Genomic DNA, 19,463 nt, shown 5'->3' on the forward strand with positions numbered 1-19,463 from the left:
GATCATGACCTGAGCCAAAGGCAGACGATTAACCAATTGAGCCACCCAGGCGCCCCTACAACAGGATATCTTTAAACACCAACTTTTTCTAGTTCTCTAAAATTGAAATTTAATCACTGTCCTGGGTTTCTAGAGTATACCTTATGCATGAAGGTGGCATGCCTATAAAAAATATTAAAAGTCTTTTAAAGTTAATTTAAAATTATTTTTTTAAGATTTTATTTATTTGTCTGAGAGAGAGAGAGCACAAGCAGGGGGAGGGAGAAGCAGACTTCCTGCTGAGCAGGGAGCCTGAAGCAGAACTCGATCCCAGGACTCTGGGATCATGACCTGAGCCAGAGGCAGACACTTAACCGACTAAGCCACCCAGGCATCCCTAACTTTTAAAAAAATTCTTAAAAACTTGTTATCTGATGGGTTCAAGTTTACTAATATTAATAGTTTTTGCTCCAGCCTCCTAGAGGAGGAGAGAATACATCGTACTAGTGACCGTTTCAATGTGCCAAATTAAAACCAAGGCCAGTACATCCTGGGACCTGCCCCTCATTAATCGTACAGTGTCTGTTCTTGGCAACCCAAAGTCAACCCTCTTAACCTGTAAGCTAGAAAGAGAGCTACCTAAAGCAAGCTCCCGTGTAAGATTCATTCGCATTTAGCATCTGCCCTGAGCCTAGAGCCTCCATGCAGCTGAGATGATTTCACTGCCATGGGAACAAGTATCAGGGGGCTGTTTCTTATTCCAGAGGGTCTCGGTGATTGGAGATGTGACACGTAGACGATTAGACTTGCGGGATGGCACTCAGTATCTTTCACTTCCATTCCCTCCACCCTTCGCCGAGGAGCAGGGCTCCATTAACAGCAGAGACATACCTAGCCTCGGCTTCCCTGGAGCCTCCAGTCTGCTTTTCCATCCTGCAGGCATGCGGTCTGTCTTGAGGTTATAGAGTGGTGCCTTTGATAACTTGCCCTTTTCCTCTTTCGGTCTTCTCTCCCCCTGCCCCCACCCAAGTTCAAAGCTTCAGGCGTCAAAGTGAAGGCTTATCAGGTCCTATGTGAGTTGTTAGCAGAAATCCTTTGTTTTCCTTTTAGCTCAACAAGGGCATACCATGTGAATTTTTTTAAAAAATATAGATGTACTCAGGGTCATGAGTTCAAGCCCTGTGTTGGGCTCCACGATGGGTGTGAAGCCTATTAAAAAAAAAAATATACACACACACACTGATTCCCAGTTACTTGTGGGAATTCTCTCCTGCCAATAGGAAAGGCCCAGAGAGAGAATGCTGAGAAGTAAGGAGGAAGGAGGTGGGTAGGCTGGTTGTTGCGGTGGGGTGGAGAAGAGAAGGATTCTGACTCCATAATGGCCAGAGTGTGTGGCCGGTAGAATCACTGATGCCCTGATCCATGAGGAAGGTGAGGGGCTTGGTCTGTCACAAAGGAGCTCAGAGTCAAGGATAGGAGGGAGAAGATGCTGATGGGAGCTGAGCTCTCCCAGGCGTATGGACCAAGGGAGGCGGGTGGCTGTGCCCTAGCCACTTGAGAAGGCCTCACAGAGGAGGGAGCTGTCGAGTAGAATGTCTTCGATGGCTGATTAAGCCGTCTCAAGGTAGACAAGAGAGGGAACAGCATGCCAGGCAGAGGGAATGAAGCCTTCAGCCTCGCTCCTATAACCTAAGAGTGGATGAGCGTCTGTGCTCTGCCCTCTGTCGCCAGGGTTCCCTAAGAACATGGGTGACAGAAGGAAGAATCCATATCCTTCCTGCCTCCTCTGTGATATACACTTTGCACACAGCACCTCACTTAGTCCCTACAGTTAGCCTCGCTGGTGGGTATTAATCCCCATTTTACAGTTGTGGAAACTCACAGCAGCCCAAGAATTGCCCACCCTATGAAAAGCAGAATCAGAGATGCAAGCCTGCTGAGTCCGTTCCAGAGCCCACCCTTTAACCGGTATGCTCAACGGCTTCTCCCGTAGACGAGCTCACTGGGAGGGTTCTGCCACATCCCATGTCTACACCCTTCTACTGGTTCACAGGAGTTTGGACTTCACCACCTACGGAAACAGCTTAGTCTGTGATGGTCCAGAAGTCTCTTATCTTTGGATCATTCAAATGTCTGTGTTATATTTGAATCATTCATGCCAAATGGCATAATTTTCCAGGATATAATATCTGAGATATTTGAATTAAATGAGGACAGGACATTCTACGACATACGGTGTTTTGTAGGACAAGAGCTCAGAATGTCATCTAGATTCCCAATCTCTGTGTGCCCTTGGGCAAATGGGAGACCTCTGAGCTTCAGTTTTTTAAAGTTTAGAATGAGAATTTTGTGCCCTGCATTTCCTAAAGTCTCTTTTTGCACTAATATGACCATTCTGTTATGTTGGGATTAAGTATGCACAAAGATTGGGGGCGCCTGGGTGGCTCAGTCGTTAAGCGTCTGCCTTCGGCTCAGGTCATGATCCCAGGGTCCTGGGATTGAGCCCCACATCGGGCTCCTTGCTCTGCGGGAAGCCTGCTTCTCCCTCTCTCACTCCCCCTGCTTGTATTCCCTCTCTCGCTGTCTCTCTCTCTCTGTCAAATAAATAAAAATCTTTAAAAAAAATTAAAAAGTATGCACAAAGATTATATGCACAATACGTGTGTGGATATGATGTAGGAAAGAAAACGTGATCTCAGTTTAGTAAAGGAGCCCTGGGTATCCCCTGTCTTAGCGATAAACTTCCCTAATAGGGAATAATTGCTTTTATTTTATTTTAATTATTCTTACACTTGGTACTTGGAAAGACTCAACTTCGTACTCTTCTAATCTAATGGGATGTCACTCCACACATTTTAAGTAGGTTTTTAACGACAGAACAATGAAGCATTAGCCAATGATGTTAGAACATGTCTGCACACACTGATACTTTGAGATCTGTGCCAACCATCCTGCTCCCATATGCGCTGGCCAGACGGATCAGCTGGACGAGGCAGATTGGGGTCTGGCATCCATGAATAACTCTGGCACTTTCCTTTTGACGTGGCAGGGCAGGCTGGCTGAGGCTTGGATCTGAAAGTCTGTTTGCAAGGACCTAGTTTTCTTGGTATTTCTCCATCACCTCCTTAGTTAGCCCACTGGTGATGAATCCAGTGCATTCATGCCGGAACAGATCACACTCTGGGTAGGTTTTCTGTGGCTGGCTTCGTGATCTCATGCCTCCTCCTTTTGGGGAGAACAGGAGAGACAGACGAGGGCAGTGAATTCTGGTCGGTCAGCTTTGCTGACCACTGGTGGCTCTGAGGAGAGTTTTGCTGAGGAAGAAATGAAGGAGATTCATTAAAAAGGGGTCAGAGCCTCTCTCTCTAGATTCTCTTTCTCAACTGTAATTTAGAAACCATTCTTCAGGCTTTCGGCAGTTTCCAGCCTGCTAATGGGTCATTTGGAAATCAGAACACATTTACTTTAAGGGGGTAAAATGCAGAATAGACCACAAAGCCTTTACGTTGTAATTGAAGTTAAGTTCATTTCTGTTTCTCCATGTAGCTGCCTGTGGTGGGTTCTCTGAGGAGACACTGCCTGGTCCTTACTCCTTCCCTCTTCTGCCACCCCTAGACCTGTAGACCTGGCCACTCTTTCTAGAACAGGGTTTCTGCAAGTAAGAAAGGATATAGCTGTTCTGGAAGCAGGTGGCCTCCCCTGCTGTCCTGGTCACCGATGGCCCCTCATCAGAAGTCCCACATGTGGGTCACAATATGGGGTGGCTATTTGCGTGTCTGGTAGCCTAGACATATCTGGGGGTGAAGCATCTGTCAGAGGAAAGGCATAAGATACTTGGGATCAGGCACATTTAGCTTGAAGTCTGTCTCTGACACCTTGTGTCACCTTGGCTAGGTCACTAACCTCTTTGAACCTCAGTTTTCTGGTTTGCAACGTGGGACTAATGAAACTCTGTGCTTTGCAGGGCTGTTTGTATTGATGGGGTGAGGCATGTATGTAAGTTACCAGGAGCCAGCAGACCCACCAGTGAGTTTTGGCTGGAGAAGGACACCTCCATGTCCACTTGCCTTAATTATGCCCATTTTATAAAAGAATGACTGCATTTCAAAATTAAGTTGCAGCACATACACAATTAATGGCAGCTTGAGCTGCAGAAAACTGGTTCTAGAACTTTACCAATTGCCTTCAGCTATTACTCACCTCCAGGCACTGCTGTGTCTCAGTTTATTTTTTTAAAAAGTCATCTTTTGTGCCATGTTCTCATTGACAAGTGGGGGTTTTGGCCTCCTACTCTTTACAATGAAATTATAGCCATTTTTAAGGAGGAGAGTGAAGCCCACTGGTAACTGCAAACAGAAGGAGCGAGCTCTTGAAGGAGTTTGGAGTAAGCTCCCTGTGAGGAGTGTCTGCTCAGCCGCAGATCCGCAGAGCAGCTGGGTGTCCTTTTTTCGTGACGAGGCTTTAGATGGAGCAGCTTGTGTTGGCCTCTGCACCTCAAGACGGAGCTCCACGGCACGGTTAGACACTTGGGCTGAGTGGTCTGGAATACGCCAGAATGGCACACGCGGGGAATGGGAAGAGCGGGGGCTGTGGGATTAAAGCCACGTGGCTTGAGTTCCCACTCTGCTCTTTGCCACGTGACACTGGGCAAGACACTTGTCCACACCTCCGTTTCATCGTGGAGACAGATCTGTTTTGCGAGGCAGGCTTCACAAGGCACTTCGTAGGTGAGGGGTAATGGTAACACCGAAACTTGGCAGAAGAGATGAATCATAGTAATAAATAATGAATTCGTTGATATACAGTGTTACTAGCCAGAGACACCGCGTGGAGACACAATCGGGACCTGGTTCTTGTTCCTGCTTGGTGGCTCGGCCACTCGCATCCCCAGGTGACACTGGGCATGTCACCTAAGCCCTCTGATCTCAGCTGCCCCACGTGCAGGCTGGGGTCCCCGTTGTAAGAGCCAGGGAATTCATAAATGCGAAGGCGCTTTGCTAAGGAAAGCAGTCTCCGGATAGAAGCTCTGGGACCATTTTCTCCACCTCTGAAGTGTTTCTTGCACGAGTACCGGATGGTTACTTTTTAATATCCACCTATTTCGGTCATTTTACACGCTCTGATAGCAAGTGCATCGCGTACCTCGGATATCCACCTCCCCGAAATGCACAGGCATAGAAATACTTGCCAGGATTCCATAAAAGATGTGCTATTCGCTTATTTCAAGTTTGTCAGGACAGAACTATTCTCTTGCTTGGCCACAAAACCCACAGAAATTGAGTCTTTGTTGGTGTGTATGTGCCTGTGTTAGATCATTCTCAGATGTCCCCACCCTACAATTTGAGTAAATTTGTGTCTTTTTCGTTTTGTTCCCCAGTGTGGTCTTGGTGCCTTTTACCACACAGATGCTGATTTGCTCTGGACATCAACCCTGTCCTGTTAACAACCTGGCAAATCTCATCCAGATTTAGGGAAACGGCTCTTTAGGTACTTTAGGGTTGTAGCTACTGATAGTGAAGATGAGCTTATTTTCATTGTCGTTTTCTCTTGAGTAGCGTTTAAGTTAGCATTTGAAGGATGAACGCATTACCAAACACTTAGAATAATCCAAAGTCATAGATGACATTTGGTGCCTGTTTTGTTTTGTGTGGATCATTCACACATTTCAGAGTTGTGTCTCCCCTTATGCCAAACACACAGTAGAAAGATGAAAAACTCATTCCGCATTTTTCTTACCACACGTCCCAGCCGGGATGCCCTCAAAAATAAACACAATAATATGATATAATATAAATAAACGGTTGTTTTGGCATCATCTAAGTGTTACCAACCACAGAGGCATAAAGATCAAATCCAAAATGACTGCATATAGTTTTTCAATCGCTGAAACTTACCATTTTGTTACTAATGGGAACCAATTGCCCCAAATTGCCAAATATTTAATTCCTGGTTGTACCTATGGCATCTGTGAAAGTCCCGTTAAACTTTTCAGCTCCAGCTCAATATCGTTTGAACAAGGTGTGGTGAGGTAATTTGGCATCATGGTTGCAAGCATCAGTTTAGGGCCAGACCTCCTGAGTCTAGACCCCACCTCTGCAACGTGTACCACGGCAAAGTTACTAGTTATAACTACCTCACTGCGTCCAACTAGTGGAATTTTACGGCTATGGAGTATGTTCTTACAGAATGCTTCCATGCTACTCTACTTTTTAAATGTGTTCTTCAGCTTTGATGTAATTAATTCTTAATCTGAGAAAACCAGCAGGTACCTCCCCTCCGGCACTCACCAAAGACACTTCTTAGATCTTAAGACAGCAGAAGATGTAGAAATGTGTATGTTCAGAAGTTTACACCCATATAGCTTAATCACATCCTCACTTACGATTTTAATCGACTTCACACACTAACAGATATTTTGCCACTTTGAATGTTCAGCTCGTTCAAAACTCCAAGCAGAATGTTAGGACCAGAGCAGCCCAGGTTTAGGTATTTTGTAAGCCTCACCATTGCCAAGGACTGAAATGGTTATACCTGGCTGTGCTCTGTATGGAGCCATGGAGGCAGGACCCCATGGAGCCATGGATGTGGTTGGATTGGCCTTCTTTTTAGAACTCATCCATTGAGGTCTTCTTAGTCTGGAGGTGAAGGAGCGAAGGCCCAGCAAGGTTAGGTGACGTTGTTAGTTACTGGTGGAATCGCATCTGGAGTCTGGGCATGCTGACTTCCAAGACGGGGGTCTCCCCTAAATAATTCCAGCCTGAGGAGAGAGATGAACACTCCATACTCTGGTTCTTCCCGCTGTCCTGGAAGAAGCCATGGGATTTTTAGAGCACAGAAATTCATCAAACATTGAAACATTTGCTGTTGTATTGACACCATCTCTTCTTTAGGAATTGTCTTGGGAAAAAAAAAAAAAAAGCTAGGAAAAGTTATTCCGTTGACCAGTGATGACCAGTTATTGTTCCTTCTGTCAACAGGCAAGGTGATGAATGAAGTTCTGGCAGCTTCCTGTGTCCCAGGCCTTATAGAAATAAATGAGACGTGCTTCAGAGTTCTAATGTGCATCACATCGGATCTTGTTTAAGGAAGCATTAAGAGGAACCCGCCGTTACCTATTGAGAAGGCTCTGTGCTCTCAGGCGTTATTTCTGATTGAATCCAGAGGTTGCAAGCATGCCTCCCTGTATTACCTGTTGGAGCAGGTTTAATTTTATAAATTTGAATCACAAACTCTATGAGTTTCCCGTTCATAATTGTTCTTTTTGAGGATGCACTCAGATGAACAGTATCGCATCTGTAAGAGATACGCACTTCCACAGGACCCGAACTGACTGGACTATAAATGGCAACACACTCCCTCTGTAGCATCATCCGGTACCAGTGATGGAAAGGGCAGATTGCGAGGAAACCCTTCGGAGGGGGAAGAAGCCATATGGTGTTGGAACTACAGATTCTTAGGACCATAGTTTCAGTAAACCACAGCTTTTTTCTTGAACACAACATGCTTGGACTGTAGTTCTTGACTGGTGACTTTAATCCATCGTGAGTCATCTCCTGGGACCTCTCAAACCTTGAAAGTCTTGAGCTTTCGTTGAAAAAACAATGCAGCTTTGAGAAAATCCAGGGTTCAAGATAGTCTTCCGGGTATTTCATTCCAGCCTTCGGTGTCCTGTTATAACGAACAGCAGGTACCCAGGTGGTAGATGAGAAGCCTAGTGGGAGAGGAAGGAAATGACAATGAACAGGCATATTACATTGTATTGTACACATACTTTATAAGTACATTTCTTATTAGCTTCTTATTCAGGCAGAGATTATAAAAAATTTGCTGCAAGTATCCAGACCAGGATTTTGTGTTTTGGAAATTATCAGTGTTCATAAGACCTGCAGGGAAAAAACAAACGAACAAACAAAAACAAGGGCAAAAACGCAAATAAGAGCACTCTTGACACCTAAAAGAATATTTTTATCATTCTTTTCTTTATTTTGGCCCTGTCACAAATTAAAGTACTTGGAATGCAGTAGTCTGTGGTCTCTTGAAATCGAATCAATGAGAACCTGACACTTTCACAGAATGCTGTCACTTTGGACATTCATAATAAAAATTGAAACTAATCTTGATGGTTAGTCACTTACTTGGTCTTCGAGCTCAGTGTATCTTCTCTGCATCATCTTTGCCTCGTGGCTGAGCCATTTCTATGGCCCTGTATCTCGACAGCTGCATGCATAGTTTGGGTCTTTCAGTCTCTTGCCCTGAATTGCTGTCAGTTTCTTGATTTGCACAACCACCTTTTGTTATTTGTTGAAAGGCTGAGCTATTTACGAGTGCCAAGGTCCTTTTGATTAGGCCTTCTACAACATGGATTGAAGATGATTTCCTCCTCAGAAATATCACATCTTCGCTCTCTTCGGTTTCTGACTATACTGTATTTCTTGTTAAATGGATTATAATATAATTATAACATAGTTTGATTCTATTTTCTAGTAAATAAGTCAAAAATTGGAGAAGGCTATGGGTAACTTAGCCACAGCTCCAGGCTTTTTTGACTCTCTGCCCAGTGTTTTAGAGTATATTTTTGTGTATTCCACAATATTCTAGTACGAAAGACTTTAAAAGTCCAAAGAAATTCAAACCTGTGAGCCTATTCAGAAAACTCAGACCTTGCTCGGCACTAAATTTGATAGGGAAACAAGAAAAGGTCCCTTTCCTTCTATTCCTTTGTAAGTAAAGCAGCAACAGCAGGTACGCCCCTCAGCTAGCTCCCTGCCCCACCCACCTGCCACCCCCTCAAAAGGAACAGCCCGGATCTGGGGATTCATTTGGCCATTCCAGTGCATGGATAAGCAAATGATTTTGGAATTCTTAAATCAGAGAAAGAAGAAAAACAAATAGAAGACTCTGGGGGTCTTTTGTGTGGATGGGGTGGGAGAAGAAAAAGTAGGAGTGAACAAACTTAAGAATAGGATCATTCCTTCAGAACTGAGTTCACGGGCAGTCCTGGCGGTTCCCCGGAGGTGTCCGACCAAGGCAATCCTTCTAACCTACCAGGAGGCACCATAATGAGGGCAGAAGGTGAAGCTTTTGTTCCCTGGATGAATTCCCTTTTCCAAAGTCTCTATCACCCTCTGCCTGAGCATCTGGGCAAAGCTCTCTTTGTGAATCAGCGTGAATATTTAACAGTCCACCCTCCCTCCCTTCCTTCAGTCTGCAGCAAAGGAACGCTTTCCAAAAAAAAAAAAAAAAAATCTTGAGCTAGATTTTAAAATATTATTAGGTGACTTTGACAAACTGAAGCTATTTGGTGTTTACACAATTAGAAAAAATCGTCGATGTGGGTTGTTTGGTTTATACGTAAAGGCTGGCCTCCCGCTCGAATACCGAGATCTCATTCAAATGAGATGGTCTCAAGCAATCCCTTTGCGGTTAATAAATTCTTCAGAGAGGAAGAAAACCTGGAACATCTGCTCCAGGACGGTCTCTGCTCAGAAACTGCACATAGATGATTACTTTTATCGAAAGCAATTTGTGTTTTAAATGATTTAAGAATACAAGCCGTTAAGAAAGTGGTTGAGTTTGAGGCTTTAGAAGAAAGCTTCTTTCCATTCATTATTAGTAATTTTCCTAAATCCACTATTTCTTGGTCCAGTTTTTTTAAATTGGGGAATATTCCACACTATCGTGGCTGGCATCAAATCACATAATTTTTATGGCTGGGCTTTCAGAGGCCTGCTTAAGGATTACCAGGAGAGGAGCCTCTGCTGTGTTTAGACTGGGTCATATTTATTTTTTTTATAGATACTTACTGTACCTTTTAGTATCTGTGAGAAATCTTATGTTTACTTCTCTTATTTCTTCTCTGAGACACAAATCTCTTTCAAAGCATTTTTTTTTAAGTTTTATTTATTTATTTTAGAGAGAGAGAGAGAAAAAAAACATGGGGGAAGGGGAGAGGGAGAGAGAGAGTCTGAAGCCGACTCCCCCCTGAGTGCAGAGCCCAACACACGGGGCTCCCCTCTCAAGACCCTGAGATCATGACCTGAGCCTAAACCAAGAGTCTGACTCTTAACTGACTGAGCCACCCAGGGGCCCCTCAAAGCATTTTTTAAAAATCTCATAGAAAAAGACTTTACCTGTGGGCTCTAAGGAAGTAAAATAAAGCTCATTTTCACACATTCTTGTGTTACTGCAAAAATAAACATCAAATGACTCTTATTAGAGACAGCTTAGGAAAGAATATAAACTAGAAAAAAATGTATATACATGATATCATCTAAACTTTTTTTATATACAAGCTCAAACACTGTGCTCAAATATATTTTCTAAAAAGATATTATATACAATATTAATACAAATTTTAAAACCCACCAAAGGATCCATATTTCTAGAAATAAACGTGGCTTTCAGAAGGCTGAAACTATCAGGATGCACAGTTGGGAAGGACCTTGAAGGCACCTTTTGTAAATTTTGCCTGGGTGATTCACGGATCAATAGGCAAGACTGTTAATGAATGGAAGGAATTGCTATTCAGAAGATTTAAAAAAAAATTTCTAATGAAGACGGAGCCAAATTCTTATTTATATGACCTTAAAGGACCCTTTGTGAAGAGTTGCATTCATAATTAAAAGTCCACGCCCCCCCCATGTTGAGCAAGTTGAGAGCCATGGCTAACAGATATCCATGGGCACCTCCCTCTCTCTCATGACATCGTTCCCATCCTTTTATTATTGACCAAAAAAGGGAAAAAGGCCGATGAAGAAAAGAAAGTCATTTTTGCCAGAAATGTCCATGTTGTAAGAGTTGTTTTGCCTGTGTAGACCTAAGCACACGGACATGCTCACACTTCATGGGGCTGGAGGCCGTAGCAGGGTGACCGGAATCCACGCAGGTCACAGAGAAGCCTAACTTCCAAAGACGTGGCCAGCTGGGGAGACCACGGGGAAGGAGAGGCCAGCCTGGGCTTCTGCCACAAGAGCCCAGGAGCTCCTGCCCAGAAAGGGATCAGCAGCCCCAGGTCATCTGTGCGGGAGGCCTGGCCACAGCTGAGGCCCCATCTCTTTCACACCCTCTGACTCCAGCCCCTGAGTCTGGCTTTTTATTAGAATGTTGTGCTTTTGTCTTCAAATACCAATATTCCTTTGTGCATCCAATACATACTTATTTAGTACTTACTAAATGCCGGGCGCTGTGTGGCGATCAGAGGTGGGGCAAGGACTTAAATAATGTCTGTGCGGTATCATCAGGATCTGCATGTTGACAAGGAAGACAGATGTGTGTCATATATTAAACATAAGATGAATGCAAAAGAGCTCACATAGGCAGATAGAAACCACGTTTCCCTAAAAATGACTAGTTTATTAGCTCAACTTTCCACTACAGAAAAGAGAAAATAGTTCTGTTTCTCTTTTTTTGCTATTTTCTAGCCAGTAACAAGTTTATCATTTATTTGGTTTTCAGAATCTTAGGATTATATTTACGTGTATTAGTGAACCACTTTTACGCAAAAGTATAGTATTTCCAAGGACTTACCTGATTTTCAGTGGCCTAGCAGCAATATTCCTTGGGGCAAGTTTTCGCCAATATGTTCTTAGTGGGCATCCCTTAAGCAGATTCAAAACAGGACCCCCTCTTTTTCTAAATCCCTAAACATTATCAAGGAAGCAAGTACCACCATCCATGAATGCTGCAGTGAACTCAGCAGGAGAAGTGACAAGCTTCAGATGTAGTGAGTGGAAAGAAAAACTCAAACTACTCTCAAGCACAATGACCTTGACTTCACAATCTTTGGGAAATTTTAAATAGGACACCAGATGCTATTTCTCCTATCAAACCAATAGAATTCAGAGTTTCTTGCGAGATCTCTCTTATATTAAAAAAAATTACATTTAATGGAACAAGGATAGTCTATAATGAGACAGTGGGAAGGAATACATAGAAAGTTACTCTTGGCCCACATTTTTTCTGAAGTGAGTTTGAATCTCCTGGGTTCATCTTAGCAGTTCACAAACAACAAGGTAGGTTTCCCCAGATCCTTGTGACGGTAAACTGATGAACCCTAGAGGGAAGGTTGACTCAGTGTTTTTCGCCTAGTTATATCATGCTTAGATATATTACCATGAAATATAAAAGAGGAAAACAAAACCAATCGAAAACCAGTGACTTGTGGATGTCATTCATCATTGGCTTGTATCTTTATCTGAAGCAGAAAGATCCATCAGCTCTAAGTACAAGAATTTACCTAACTGGAATATAAGACTTGTGATACGTAGATTTGCTTTGGAAATTCAAATGTTTCCTTTCAGTGATGAACACTAGGCCCATGCGGACAATGCACATTACTTAAAATAAAGCAAAGTGTTAACGAGAATAAGTGTTGGACCACTACTAAATCATTTGCTAATTATCCTTTCTTGGACTTTAGCCAAGACGAAGTAGTAATGTTCCATTTAGCCAAAATTCTACCTGCACTCCAACTAAAAGCCGTAACTCTTCAGCGCCCTTGACCATCAAAATTTTCAAATTAAGTTTTCACAAGATAACATCACAATAAACTCTTATGCCTAGCATAGTAGAGGATTGAGGCTTCTTCAACCAACTTCCAGTTTTTAAGGAATTTAAATATATTTCTTAAAGGCTCGAAAACAAGTGCTCTACTGGATCTAACCCCACCAGTCTTTGCTGTTGCAAAAGGCCCTCAGAAGACTCCCCCGTGCTGCCCTGGAGGTGGGCACCACGGAGCCTGGTGCCTAAAGAACCAGCTTCTGGGGTGCCTGGGTGGCTCAGTCGTTAAGCGTCTGCCTTCGGCTCAGGTCATGGTCCCAGGGTCCTGGGATCGAGCCCCGCATCGGGCTCCCTGCTCCGCGGGAAGCCTGCTTCTCCCTCTCCCACTCCCCCTGCTTGTGTTCCCTCTCTCGCTGTGTCTCTCTCTGTCAAATAAATAAATAAAATCTTTAAAAAAAAAAAAAAAGAACCAGCTTCTATCTATTATAGACACGAACCAAATAGCCGCTCTCTCCCCAAGAGCAGGGCAGAGAGGAACCCCACTTAATAGAAGCACTGTGCTCAGTGGGTTTCAGTTCATCCCTTAAACAGCGAGTCGCTAAAACCAGTACCCCATTTGAGTTGTCTACACTTGCATCAGGGAAGCTTCTTCTCATCCGATTTCTTCCATTGCTCATAGAGAAAACAGACTCTCACCCACGTGCATTTCTTCAGCTACTCTTAGCTCATTCTTCAGTTTGCCTCTTTTTCATTCCTTTCTCTTGATTTGCACTTGGGTTATTTGCTAAGTGCTTGCAGTTGAAGATGCTTCCAGGCCCTTCACAGTGGTTCCCAAACTGGTCTGCACATTAGAATCATCTGGCCAGCTTAAAAAAAAAAAAAAATACTGATGCGTATGTCCCTTCCCTAAAGACTGTGATTTCTGGGGGTGTCCTGGGCATTGGGAGTTTTTAAAAGATCCCTGGGGGGATCCTAAGGTGCAGACGAGTTTGGGAACTGCTGGGCTAGAGGAAAGAAAGGAAAGGTTTGGTAAGCCCAGTCCTGCATCCCAGCTCTGCCTCCTGTTAGTTGTGTCATAGGGGGCAAGTTATTTAGCTCTGGTTAAACCAGGAACCCTGGTTTCCTCATCTGTAGAGTGGAGGTAATCATGCTGGCGGTTTTCTCGTCTGCATAGGGAACATACTGTTTACATTAACTGATTAGTGACAGCGTGTGTAATGCCCTTGGCACAGGAAATGGTGGCTGGCATTTATCCCCAGGGCAGAATCAAGTTTAATCCATTCCCAAGACTTGGACACACACCGCGGATGATGAAGTGCTGTCAGCTTAATGAAAGTGAAAATGAGTAGGATGACAGCCAGGCTGGCTGCCACATGGGAGGCTTTCCCCTCCAACCCCCGACAATTGAATTGTTCATCTATTGCTAGCCTGTTGGAAAGAATGAAAGAACCTTATACTCAGAGATAAGGCTATTGTGTTCATCTGTTTTCCCAGGATGGGGTGAGTCTGCCCAGGGCTTTGGGAATAGGATCTGCCTGGCAGATCAATCAGAGAAAATCTGGAAAGTGGACACCTTTGAAAAGCCAGCTTGACTCCATGAGTCGGTAGCACATTTGCTGATGGCCCTTGGCCACAGTCCGAGGTACATCCATAAGGATAGATGTGAAGGCAAGTAGGGGTGGGGCTGTCATGGGCTCCCCACTCCTCACCTATCCTAGGCCCTCCCCCATTAGAGTCTGCCACCTGATTATATTTTTAATCTAATAAGTCTCCTCTCCTCCAGTCGTTCTCATTTATTGCTTTGTATTCATGTAAAATAAGCAAAAATTAACTTCATTTATTTTTTTTTTAAGATTTTATTTATTTATTTGAGAGAGAGAGAGAACATGATGGGGGCACAGAGGGAGAAGCAGACCCCCGCTGAGCAGGGAGCCCAGTGCAGGGCTTGATCCCAGGACCCCGAGATCATGACCTGAGCCAAAGGCAGACGCTTAACTGACTGAGCCACCCAGGTGCCCTGCAAAAATTAACTTCATTTCAAAAAAGAACCACAAACAGCATGCCTGTTGGGATGATGGTGGTTCCTGCAAGTTGACTTTGGGGGAGGAGAGAAAGTCTATCTCATCTTGCCTCGTGTGACCCCAGGGAAGTGTCTTTGGCGGAGGAGAGGGGAGGTTAGTGGTGTGCGTGCCCTCAGGATAGAATCCGAGAAAGGTGGAGTGTCAGAGCTGAAAGGAACCTGAATAATCACCCGAACCCCAGGGGTTCCTAACTGTGAACACGTGCAAATTATATGCAAGATTGTAGGCGTATTGAAATGTTTCTTTGACGAGGGCACAGAGCTTGGTAATCCTCCAATACCTAAAGACAGAATTTATTAGTAAGGAAACCGGGACAAAGGAAGCTTGCAAGCCACACGGGCAGTTAGGAGCCCAGTGGGGACAGAGTTCAGGCAGCCACCCTGGGCTGCACCCCCAGCCCCCAGCTCCACAGCTGAAGCAGCAATGGCGGGGAGGGGCTGTTTAAGCCACAGGCTCAGCTCATCCACCCTAGATCGCAGCCCGAGTCCGACCGAGCTGACGGGGGGCACAAGGCAGCCCCCCTCTCCCTTTAACTGAGGACGCCGTGTCCCCTGAAGGCACTAGGAAGAAGGAGAAGTGTTGTAGCTGTGGAAAGTTCTCATTATTTTGCCCTGCAAGGAAGAATCGGTCTGGCTCAGGGTCCTAGCAGGGATCTGGGCGGCTCTAAAAGCTTTCAGGCCACTCACTGTGCAAGGCAGGTGTCTTAGTGTGGGTTGCTGTAACAGAATGCCATCAGCTGAGTGGCTTATGAACCACAGACATGGATGTCTCAGTTCTGGAGCCTGGGAAGTCCAAGATCAAGGCGCTGGTAGATGTGGGGTCTGGTAAGGGCCAACTTCTCGCTGCGTCCACCTCCCTTGGGGGAAGGGAGCCGGCGGGCGGCTCTCTGGGGTCTCTGTGTATAAAGGCACTAATCTCATTCGCGAGGGCTCTGTCCTCCCATCCTGACCGCCTCCCAAAGGCCTTCAGATACCATCACATGGGGGATTAGGTTTTCAATTCATGAATTTAGTGGGGGAGGGGAGACACAAACATTGTCTAGAACATTAGGCAAAGGCCTAGAGGAAGAAGGATGGTTTTTCTTTTTCTTTCTTTTATGTGATTTAGTTTTCGCTTGGGCTCCTTGGCCACAGAGAGGCCTGGCAGGATGAAAGATTTTGACAACCGTCTCTCTTAAACCCTGACGCCAACAGGACCACCTTAACAATGAGAGAGAAAACATAACCATGTACGACTCGCTTGTTGTGGTTGAGCTGGAGGTGGTGGGAGTTCGTGGGGTCCACTGAGAGCACTTTATGGGAAAAGCTTAGAGGGACATCCACCCCCGTCCGCCCTCCCCAGGAGAGGGTACGATCTCGTGCCCAGCAGCTCAGGCTCCCAAATCAACATGCGTGCTCCACCGCGTGCTGCCAACTAACCGTGGCCTCCTCGAGCCTTAGTTTCCCCACCATAAAATGGGGACAGCTGTGCCTGCTTAGTGGGATTGTTTGAGGACAAAATGAGAAAATGATTGAAAGTAGTTTCTGGGTCTAACAGATCCCACCTGTGCTGTGTTGAATGCATTCTGCATTGTGAAATCATGTCACTTTAAATTACAGCTAATGTCGGGGGCGCCTGGGTGGCGCAGTTGGTTAAGCGATTGCCTTCGGCTCAGGTCATGATCCTGGAGTCCCGGGATTGAGTCCCGCATCGGGCTCCTTGCTCGGCGAGGAGCCTGCTTCTCCCTCTGACCCTCCCCCATCTCATGTGCTCTCTCTCATTCTCTCTCTCTCAAATAAATAAATAAAATCTTTAGAGAAAAAAAAAAAAACAAGAGGAAGATAAGGCGGCATCTTAAAAAAAAAATTACAGTTAATGTCATTAGGAAGGAGGGCATCAGGCCTGATCATTCAAGTCCTGAGTCACGGATGAAAATAAAAGATCTTGAATGATCACCTTTCCTTTACCTTTCACATTGGCTGCTGTGTCATATGACTGACTTCCAACTTTTCTTGATTTGTTTTTTACTTACTCAAGTAAGGAAGGAATACATTCCTGTTCTAAATGATCCTAACAAGCACAGAAGTTTATGGAGTAAAAGGTGACTCATCCATGTTTTTCTAGAACAGCTACTAGTAAACTTTCTAGGTAGACCGCTCTGGCAGAGCCCCGCGTGTGGCAAAGCCTAGAAAATGTCTTTGATGTGCACTTGGATTTTTTACCTGCCGATTGACCTCACCTAATATCACGGTTTTCTTGTGACAAGGGTTTGAGGAATTTTGCATTCCAGGAAATAGCATTTCGACAGAGGTGTTTTCTCCTTCAGAAACTGTCCTAGGGGCTCTGGCATCGTTGGGCACAAGCGGCTGACTTCGGCAGGAAAAGACATGGGAGGAAGGGGAGGGGAGATAGAGACTGTTCTGGGGGGTGGAGTTTCATCAGGAAGGCAGAGAATTTGGTGCTACTGTTGCTGGAGACCCGTAGACCATTGAGGGTGTGGTACTGGGGACGAAGGCCAGGCTGACCCCAGAGAGGGCAGGCCTGCTGCTAGCACAGCCTGTGCCTTTCTGCTAATTACAGAAGGGGTCCTCTTTGCTCCCAGGGTACGCAGCATGGCAAGAGGAGCAGCACAGCTGGGTTTCAGCTCCTGCTCACCCCCCTCACAGGTGCACTTGTGCAGTGTGCAACTTGTACAACTGTGCTCAGCAGCCCCACTTCAGCCATTCCACCCCAGCCAGGAAGAACAAGGATAATACCAAAAAGCCAGGATCCTGCTCACTTATGCCCAGTTTTTGGATGCGTGGTGAGATGGAGGAGAAGGTACTAGGGAGACAGAGAGGTTAAGGACATTCCTTTTTAGGTTGTGGAAAGCATCTCCTTCACGTTTATCCAGGGCTCTGTGGGTGTTCTCAACTTCTCCAATCCCTCTCTCCCCTCCCTACTACTGTTCTTTCAAATTCTTCCCCAAGACAGGATCTATTCACTTCCTCATTCAAAGGCCTTGCCCTTCCTACCCTAACCCCTAGAAGTGTGGCATTGCTTCCAAGAGCCACAGAGTGACCTCTCCATGGGTGGGGTTGGAAGAGGCTTGTCTAGAGCCTGGCACAGGGGAATACCAAATCTCAGGTCATGGACGCCAGCCTCATGTTGCGTGGCCTCTGGAATGTGAGAAATAAATGCAGATGAGGAAGGGAGTTTGGGTGCCTCTTGGAGCACCCCTCTCTCTCCATGTCTTGCTCTACATGCACCATGTGTTAGTTTCCCAGGGCTGCTCTGTTCTCACACACCACCCACTCTTCTCTCTGCATCCTCTCCCCCTCTGTCTCTTATAAGGACACTTGATGTTAGATTTAGAGCCCACCTGGATAATCCAGGATGATCCTATCTAGAAATCATAAAGTACATCTGCAAAGACCCTTTTTCCAAATAAGGTCACATTCACAGGTTTCAGAGGTGAGGACACGAACTTATCTTTTGGGGGCCACCATTCAGCCCACTACGTGCCATGATCCCAAGCCTGAATTATGTCCTAATGTAATTTTCTCTTTTTTTCCTTGGGGTCCGCCAATGCCTTCATGGCAGCCCTGAGTAGAATATGAAGGATTCTGGAATCTTACTTGAACAATGCTAGGACACTGTTGACTACGAAACAGAATTCCATATAAGGGTCCAAGCTCATGCCCAAGATGTGTACTTAGGAAAGACCCAAAGATCCTTAAATCTGTGCTTTTCTCTTTACTTTCATCATGTTTCCTAATCCAAACAACCATCCTCTCTTCCCTGAATTATTACAATACCTTCCTCACGGGCCTCCTTCAGTTTCTCTTCCACACCACAAAGGGACCGTTCTAGAATGTAAATCTCATACCGCAAATACACATCACACATGGAGATACCCACACACCTGTTCCCATTGCTCTTGAGAATAAACCCCAATCCCCAAAGAGACCCGCTCAGGCCTGTGGTGATCTGGCTCTGTCCACCTGTCCAGCCTTGCCTTCCATACAACCCCTGGCTCTCAGACCTCAAGCCACACTGGTGTGCTCTGGGTCTGGTGGGAGATGCCCTGGCCTGAGGGCTGTTTCCAGGCTTTGGAATAGTTCTATTTTGAAGGCTCTCAGTTCATAACTGATCAAACATATTAGAATGCATCCACCTGCCTCATTAAATATTTTCTGGTGCAAAGATATTTTAAAGGTTTTCATATTTCAGCCTTTAAAATTATTTGAGTGAGTCCTTTAAGAGGACAACCTCCGTGTGCTTGAGAAGTCTTACAAAGGGAGATCATCGCAACTTGCGCGTATTTAAAAAAATGCAGTAAAATATTTATGACCGCTAAATTCTAACCCAAAAGGTGACAAGATGTTTTGTTCTGTTTGCATTTTATTAAACAGTAATTTCAACTTTGTAGGGTTCTTTTTTTCATATCTTGAGGATAGCGCATTGTTTTCACACCTCATAGCTGTCAGGCAGTTAGTACCGAGATCATGGGAATATTGGTGTAGTCAGAGAGTGCCTGATATTTAGTCCCAAATATACTTACTACTCATGTCACTTGGTACCTCAGGGTCTGTGTTGCTCTAAGAAATGACAGGAGCCTCAGGATGCCTGTTCAGCTCTTGATTTGTAATCTGGACTCTAGCCCCCTAAAAAAATAAGGTTCAATCATAGACCAAATTGATCATCCTGACTGTTTCTAGAAAAAAGACAAGACTTAGAAGTGATTTGGTTAGGTCATCATCTTATCAAACTTTGAATGTCCCACTGAGAGCATTCTGCTCGTTCCTCTAAGTTTGGCCTGCGGGTCCTCCCCTGCGGAAGCTGGTATCATGTGCTCTCTGCATCTCGTTCATTCTAGAAACATTTGTTAAGTTCCTACTAAGCAAAGAACTCTGCTTGCTATGGAAGAGAAGGAAAAGCTGAATG

General features: G+C 45.0%; 1 protein-coding gene across 7 annotated transcripts in view; it reads left to right on the plus strand.

Annotated features, from left to right (window-relative positions):
- SCAF8 (SR-related CTD associated factor 8) overlaps nucleotides 1-19,463 on the plus strand; it is a 185,262-nt gene that overhangs the window by 140,635 nt on the left and 25,164 nt on the right. For 5 of the 7 annotated variants that reach the window (XR_010413816.1, XR_010413818.1, XR_010413817.1 and 2 more), the window contains one exon: nucleotides 6,957-8,097. The exons of the other annotated variants lie outside the window; for them this stretch is intronic. The gene's annotated coding sequence lies outside the window, so the exon portion shown is untranslated. Of the gene's footprint in view, nucleotides 1-6,956; nucleotides 8,098-19,463 lie in introns of those variants that run through there. 7 annotated transcript variants of the gene reach the window in all.

The sequence above is a fragment of the Mirounga angustirostris genome, unplaced genomic scaffold (assembly GCF_029215605.1).
Source record: "Mirounga angustirostris isolate CCGP_5_RB_7025 unplaced genomic scaffold, mMirAng1.0.hap1 SCAF_8, whole genome shotgun sequence".
NCBI classification, from domain to species: Eukaryota; Metazoa; Chordata; class Mammalia; order Carnivora; family Phocidae; genus Mirounga; species Mirounga angustirostris.